Source organism: Macaca mulatta, chromosome 6 (assembly GCF_049350105.2).
Source record: "Macaca mulatta isolate MMU2019108-1 chromosome 6, T2T-MMU8v2.0, whole genome shotgun sequence".
Classification (NCBI taxonomy): Eukaryota; Metazoa; Chordata; class Mammalia; order Primates; family Cercopithecidae; genus Macaca; species Macaca mulatta.
In genome coordinates this window covers 99,981,232-99,989,673 of record NC_133411.1, presented here as the reverse complement: position 1 = coordinate 99,989,673, position 8,442 = coordinate 99,981,232, and positions in this window count along the sequence as shown.

Sequence of the window (8,442 nt, the reverse complement as noted above, 5' to 3'; positions counted from 1 at the left end):
AAAAACCATTAAAATTGCATTGATCTCACAAATATTGATCTAGTGCTTGATATCAAATATCAGACGAGATGCTGTCAGTTGCTGCTGATTACTGTGTCAGCTGTTTGAATTCACGTCCCTTTCCTTCTTCATTGTCACATGGATTCCAGTTGCGGAGGCTAAGTAAGATTTTCTTGATTAAAACAAGTTCAATTACTTTCCTGTTTTTCACATTTCTGGTTGAACCAAACATAGTTTAATAGTCTACCTGAAATTTTGGCACGCGGTATGTCTGTACGTGTGTGTAACAAGAGTGTGATTCAGTTCCTAGGTTATTTGTCTATTTAGCCTAATCTTGAAATAATTTTAAACTGTACTCTCCTTTATTTCTGATCACCTGTATTTTTAAAAATAAAATTTGTTTTTTAAAAAAATGCAATTATTAGAGTACCATTTTATAACTCAGAATGAAACCTTAACCATTTCTAATTTATACACACACACACTACAATAGCAAATTGCTCCTTTTATTCTTGCTGACAAAAATATAACTATAGCATTTGGCAGGTATGGAGTTTAGAGAATTATTTAAGTGAAGTTGAATCTATATATATTTAGTACTGTCTCAGTAAACTCATGTTATCTAGCAGGTTAAGTTATGCTGTGCTTTTATTTTCCATCAAATCTGGAAATAGCTAATTGCCCCTGCATATGTTTAGAGTTTCAAATCAAGTCTCAAATCATCCTTTTTCTTTCCTCCTTACTCTTTACTTTGTACACCAAGAATTGCTGATTACACTACTTTGAAAAATGGAACACTTTAAAGAAGAAGCTACCAGTTAACACTGCTGTCTAAGCAGTAATGACTGAAATAAGGAATAGAAACCCCATAAAGTACAATTTAAATTGTACAGCCACATTTGTATTTTCTACATTCGCAGGGAGAAAAAAAAAAAAAATCTAGCCGCACGAGTTGTTGGTGTACCTTTCCCTTTTATACACTTGAGCTCGGTTTGGGGACAGCAAAGCGAAATGAAGCCGTGCTCTCCCCAGCACCATGGACAGCGCCCAGCGCCGCCCCCCCCGCCCCCTTCCCTCTCCCCTTCCTTGGCCAGAACCCCAAAGTTGTGGCCCTCTCCTGATTCCTCTCTCCGACCACTCCCCCGCCACAAAAAACTGGATCCCGAAATCTTAAGATCTGAGCCTAAAGCGACAGTGACTTTAAAGAATATGCAGTTTGTGGTTGTGAAGAGTCTTGCTTGCTCCAAGCCGGAGTTAGAGCGCCCAGAGTTTACACAATATTTGCCTGCGAATCTCCTTGAATTTGCATCTAGTCTAAGCTGAAAGCAGCGCCACTCTTGTCACTTCTATGGCAGGGCTCCCCGTCCCCCTTACCCCCGACTTTTCTGTGGCCAACTTTTCGCCACCACCCATAGCTGGCAGGAGCTGTACATGACTGTACTTTAAGAGGTCTGTACTGCGAGCACATTCTTCCCGGGCTCTGGATCTCAATCTCGAGAGATCTGCATTCCAGAAGATCTAAGTCCATACCCGGCCAGCCCTTGGTCCCACGACTCTGCCAGTGGCTGGAGCTGTCTGACTGGCTCTGGTGCGCCCAGGCACTGGTTAATTACCTCCCGGAGAGAGGCGGCTCCGCTGCGGGCGCCCGGCCCGCCGCGCTAAAGAGCCTGACGGCAACTTACTTGACAGCACCAAAAAGGGGACACGTCTGGCTCGGTACCCATCACCTCTTCTCCTACTTGCAGCCCTTAAGTCCAAGCTTTGCTTTTCGGCACATCTTCCTGTTTGGCTCTCTTTTTTGCTGTCGCGTTAAGCAAAGTACAATAAAGGAAGATCAGTTCCGTGTGGTATCTTTTTCATTGCGTGGTCTCCCTAGCAACACTTAAGTTGCCACTCCTAAGACAAGACTACTTTTTTGTAAATTTCAAATTGCACCTTGCTACATTGAAACTCTCCTCACTTGCTGGGTTTTGAGTGAAATCTCTTCCCTCGCACCAGGACCTCATTCTGATCACCCACTCTTTTGAACTGATGTTGGAGACGAAAATACTAGGTTTAGAGTAGGTGAAACGGCCAAAACCAAATTTCTATTAAATATCAATTGTACTGAAATAACTTCAAACCAACTTGATCCAAACTATGCTGGGAAGAGTCAGGAATAAGTGAAAAGGGAGAGAACCCTAATATCTTAAGTTAACGGGTTTATTACCTATAAAATTCCCTCAATAAATTTATTTGAAAACTGCTTCTGTATAGTAACATGAACTACAATACATTTCAGGATAAATTATTATCTATTTGCCATAGTATTGCAAGGAAATTTTTCAGTAAACTAAGGCAAAAATTTAGCTTCAAAACACTTTATTTTTATGTCCCATAAGACATACAAATATTTTATTAACTCCTTGATGGGTTAACAATTTAGTTTGTTTTCTCGGAACAGCCATCATCAACACACTGCTTTCTCACAGCACTACTTGCACAAACTTTTTGTCTTTTCGTATTCTGCAAAGTAACTGCTGAGTTCTGCTCAAATATTTTTTCCCCCGTAGTTAGGTCATATTTTCCATCTCAAGAGTCATTTTGCCCAAATGCTAAGATAAATCCATGCTACTAGAGAAACTCAGCCATGCCGGAAACTAAACTAGCAACACGACCCTCCCAGGAAAACGGGGAAAAACTCACGTTAGCTAACGCAGTTTGGCATCTGAAGTGTGCAGCGTAGCAAAGACCTGTTGAATAATAGTGACTTGAAGACTCGAATATTCTAGACTAGGATCCATCTCCCACTATCTAAACCTGCAACTGAAATATCTACATAATGTTTACATATCTTTGGCCAGAACCCTTTTGGGGAGCTTCCATGAGCTGAGTTTCCTTCCATCTTTGGCTAAATTCGTTCTAGCCTTCCGGAGTTCGGGAGCAAGCAAAGGGAATCAGGTGCAGAGAAGGACATGAGGTTTTCCTCTGTCAGGGCTACGGGAGTTGTGGAGATTTGGGGTGGAATGGACAGCCCTTATTGAACTCCTGAGTGCCTAAGGTTTACTCTCTCAGTCTGGGTTTTGGGAATCGCTTTCTTTCACGAGGGATTTCCTTTATGACTTGGAGGAAAGGAGTAGTTAAGATCTGCATTTCATTAATCAAGAAAGTCTTACTTTTTTTAAAAAAAGTATACTCCTAATCCAGTTTCAGAATGACTTTTCTGGATTATTGTAAGTACGTCAGAAACTCCCAGACCTGAGTAGAAATTTCAGAACCACTTTTGCCAGAGAAAAATGTGAAGAAAAGAAGCATGGGAAACTCATTTTCTTTATAATAAATCAGAACATTGAGGATACTGATCAGGTCCCCCTGAGAGGAGCATCTTCAGTGATGTTTGCTCGCCATCTGTGTGTGTTCAGTGAAACTTTAAACCATTTTACAGCATAGATGACTATTTTTTTCCTTATTATCCAAGCGTTTGTTTTAATTCCAACCCTACTATTCCATAGGATTGCTGCTGTTGAATCCATTTTTTCCCCTTCAAAGTCTTTTAAAATAAGTTTCCTTATCTCTTGCCCATTTGTCAATGTCAAATATACACTGCCTATTTAGTTAAAGAAAAGTGTGTATTTCATATGTTATAAAAGAACAGCTTCTTTATTTGGTTTCTTGGAAATCAATAATCTCTTAAACGTTTCCCAAGACCCCTTGGGGAAGGGAGAGATGTAAACAATAACTACCAAACTTCAACATGACAATATCGGTTAAAATCTGCAGGATGATCATTCGAATGCGAAGAGGTAAAGGGGGATGACTTCAAACTCCCGCGATTAAGAAAGAAGGGACCCCAGGTGTCTGATGCCTGGCTCCATCCTCTGCAACTTGCAAGAGAGTTACCTTGGAAAGTGGGGAGTTAATTCTAAACTTCTTTACCAGGCATTTTAGTAGCCACGCTGGTCTTCAAATAATTTAATTGGGAGGTGGCTGGATGACCACAGAGAGGTTGCAAAAGATAGTTACCCCCATTAAAAGAAATACCATGATTTCAGTCTTTCCTGACATAATTAAAGGCTTTGGTAACACTCCTTTATTTTGCCTCATGCTGTGAAAAAAATCACTCACTTCTCCAGCAAATGAAACTTTAAAATAAATCCTGCAGTTTAATTTCTGTTTTTAAAAGTTAGTAGGTATACGAGGAAACAGAGAAAGCATTAAAACAACTGAGTTACACTTCAGCTATTTAGCAGTGTAACATTAGAAGGAAGAATACAGCCAGTTTTCAACCTAGCCAACTTTTAAAACTACATGTGTTCCTGGAAAATAATACCCGACTAGAGTCAATTTGCATGAGATTCTAAGCTAGGATCTCAAGAAGGTAATAAAATACATGAAATTTATTGAATAAATGGTTGGGGAGGATTTGTAAGCGTTTGACGATCTAGTGATCTATTAGAAGCACAATGCACTCAAATTTGAATTTCCATGATCAACTTTCAACCTGAAAAAATGAGAGCCATTTGCTTAACTTAATCTGGAACATATGTTTGCACCAGTAGCAGGTTTTTTGGTGTGTGGCTGGGGCTGATCAAGTTGTAAATTTTCTGCTTTAGGTTTTCAGCGCCTGCTAGTTTCAGCCTAACACCTAGAGAGAGACTTTGCGGGGTTCTTCACCAAAGCAGCCAAGGTTTGACAAAAGGTTTCCAAACCACCCAGCTCTGTATGTTGTTAATTTCCCCCAAAGGTAGAACATTTCTTACAATTAGTTTCCAAATCCTAAAAGCAAGTAACAAGTTAAACTCTCCCATGTCCAAGTGTTTAAAGTTATAAAGAGATATTTTTCTTTAATTTGCAACCGTTGCCTTTCCTCACCTGCAATCCTTTCTTTAAAAAACAGACAATGGTATGAGAACAGTGGGTGCTGTGAAAATGACATCTTCATTCGACAAAACAATATTCAGGTCTTTTTGGCTTATCTTAATTTTTTCCACCAGAAACTTAGAACTACTGATTTTCTCTCTTCATGCTTCAACACAAAGGAATCTCCCCAAAAGTGTTTTGAATATCTGAGAAGAATCATTTAGTGATTGAAATAAATATACATTAGAATCCACAAGTCATCCTTCTTGTGAAACAAGCTAGGTAGTGACTTTCATTACTAAGATTAAAATGTATCTCTTTGTAGACATAAATTTTTAGTACTTGGGCTATAATCATAATACTTTTTCAATCAATTAATGCTATCTCATAATGACAAATGAAAGTAATAAGTTCTCCAAATCAGCCTGATTCATCTTTGAGTGAGAATGGGGAGTAGTGGTGGGAGAGGGTGGTGGACTCTAGTGGGAAACTTCAAAGATTGTAAATCACCATCTGGACCTGCTGAGTTGTCCTCTTGAAACCTCAATCAGACTCTTGGAGGAAAGTTACTAAGGTGCCTTTTTAAGTGCACCAGAACAGGTAATTAAACCACAAATGTGCCCTAAATTTAGATGCAGAGTTTCCCTGAATTTCAATTATTATATGGATTAAGACTGGCAGCTCCCACCTGGACGATACCTTAATCAAAAAGAGAACAAGTGTGAAGAAAACAAGGGCAATAATAACATTACCAGCACTGTACTAATCAAATGCCCACAAATAGTTCAGAACAACGGTGCTAAAAAGCCGCTTTAATTCTGAAACAGAAAGTCCTGAGACACCGAGCGCCATCTAGCAAGCAAAGTTAGAATCAAAGTACGCCCGAGTCGAGCACAGAGGGAGAGAGGATGGCGAGGTAAAGGGGGACTTCGAGATCACTTGCTGTGATTTAACCGTCTGCCCAGTCTCACCTGAGCCCAGAGCTACCTGCAAGTTTCTGCTCTTCGCCTCACCGAATTTAACGACTGAGGTGAGACAAACCATTCTGCCTCCAGCCAAGGCTAAAGGACAGCTCCTCGCAGGATTGCTTATTGTCTTTAATTAGAACAGGCCGCCTCTCCATACCCTCCTACCACCTCCCCAAAGCCAGCCCAGTGTCTAACTAGTTTTGCACCTTCTTATCCAAATGGGGACAAAGAGCAGTGCCTGAAAGGCTCACCTTGGGCTGAAATGATTCCCAGGGCTTCAGCGCAGAGGAAAGCGCATCGCTGGGAAAACATAGCACGATTTGAGAAGTCATTCTGAGTTTACAAGGCTGCCCAGATGCCTCCTGACAGGCGATCTGAGCTCTCTCCGAGTGGCATAAGACACAGATTTACTTAACAAGCCACTGATGGTCATGGAAATGGAATGCTGCCTCCTAAATATAAATGCTATAACTTTATTCTTCTCCAGGCAACTGGGTCTTTGATATTTCCTTTGGCTGAAGAAAAGTCAAAGGTAGCTAGAAAGCTGCCAATACCCCTGTTAGTGTGTAGCTTGAAGGGGGTGGGGTTAAAGCACTTTTTAAGAATAATTTTAAAGTTTGAATAATATTACCTAATTATATGAATATCCTTTGGAACTGGGCTAACAATGTAACTACCAAATAAAGCTTCTGGGATTTCAATGTGAAGAAAGTAAAGAATAATCTGCTGATTTCTGTAGAGTCAGGAACCCCATATTTTTCTTTTAAACCAGCCGGTCTGAATTGATAAGACTGGGAGAGTTCATCTCAATAATATGTGTGCTTTCTAAAGAGTCTTTCTGGAATTTCAGTTTAAGGCTGGAAAAGAATCCGCGTATATACATGCTAGTCTTAAACTACTCTTAATTTCCTGCTATTGAATATTGCCTCTATAATAGCTCATTGATTCACATTGTTCTTAGAATACAGAGCCAGAGCTAGGCTTTTCTATTGTTCCTCATCTCCACCACCCCACACACAATTTTCTCCCAATGAAGTGAAGCTTTGTAAAATAACGACAAAAACAAAAACAAATTAGAAAATGAAATATTAAAATATTCCTGTTGAATATCAAATGCTATTCCAATCTCAGGTTTGCTGAGATTATGTTCATTGCTCCTCAATGAACATAAGCACAATAGATATGAAATAACAGTCCTCTTGATTTTTCTACTGTGCTATTTGCTGTGCAAAACAACCACATTAAGAATAAAGGAAGCATGAGATAAGAATATGCTCAACACGCTCACAGGTCATAGTACTTACAGGAAAAAAAAACTCAGAAAAATCACTACCCACCCAACAAATCTAAGCCAATAAAGAGAGACTTCATAGTTTAACCAACAATTTAGAACACATCTAAAACATTTCTACTAAACCTCCTTGTCTCCTTATGCCTGAAAATATGTGTAAAGATCTGAGGATGGACAGTAGACCCAATTCATGCTCTCTCTTATTTCCCTCTCCCTCTCCGAAGTTCAGAGGAAAAGTTCCCAGGGCAGTCTTGCCTCCGGATGTCAATAAAAATTTAACTTTGTGTGTGTGTGTGTGTGTGTGTGTGTGTGTGTGTGTGTGTGTGTGTCTTGTTAAATAGTACATTTCTCCCATCAAGGTCTTCTTAAACACGGAACCTTCTCCTAGACAGGGTACCCAGCTGTTTAATTTAACATTGATTTATTGCTTTTAAAAGTAAATTTACACACATGCCAGCAGCGCTCCGTTTTGTTTCCCCAGACTCTGAGATTTATTTTCTACTTAGCGCTTGTCTGACAAAACAATGTCCTTTAACTTTATTACACATCGATGAGGAAATCTGTCTTATTTTTGTTCAGATTTATTGCTGTGTTACTTGTGGGGACTTCTGTGATCCAGAAAGGCTCAGGTCCGAAAATAAATAGAAAATTAAACAGAGTTGATCACAAAATAATGATCAAAACCTTAGAATATGGTCCAGCCTATACCAGCCTGCTGGGGGGTGAGGTGGGGTGGGACACAGAATGAGACTCCCCTAGTGAGCACCGTCTCTCTGGAAGAAAACAAAATGTCTTTAATGGGCAGGTAGCCTTTGAAGGTGGAGTAGCCAAATCTGGGTTCTGTAATATCTCCAAGTTATTGGTTGAAATGTATTTGGAATTACAGGGCAGGGAGGTACATCTGCGAGACTCCCCACCCCATGGCAGCCTTACCTCCGTGCAGAACTCCCAATTATCACACGTTCGTGATGACTGAGCCCAAGGGAATTAAGATGGACTTTGAAGCAGCTTTTACGGTACACTTCATCTACATTTGGGTTTTCTTTAGTTCTCATTAAAAGGGCCACTTTCTTCTTTTCATTGATATATGTCTTTGTGTCCTTCATTTCACACTCTTAAAAAAGTTCTCTCATCAGATCCAGTGCAAAAAGGAGGGGACGACATAATAACCATCATAATCATGATAACAACAACAACAAACAACTGGTACTGTGGGTTTAAATCTTTTTTAAAAGAAGGTTTTCTCCTGTATAAGGCATGGCCCTCCAATTAAAAAAAAAAAAAAACTGGGGTTGAGAATGAGGATAATAAAAGTGTTTCTAAGGTTAAATTACATGAAGGCAG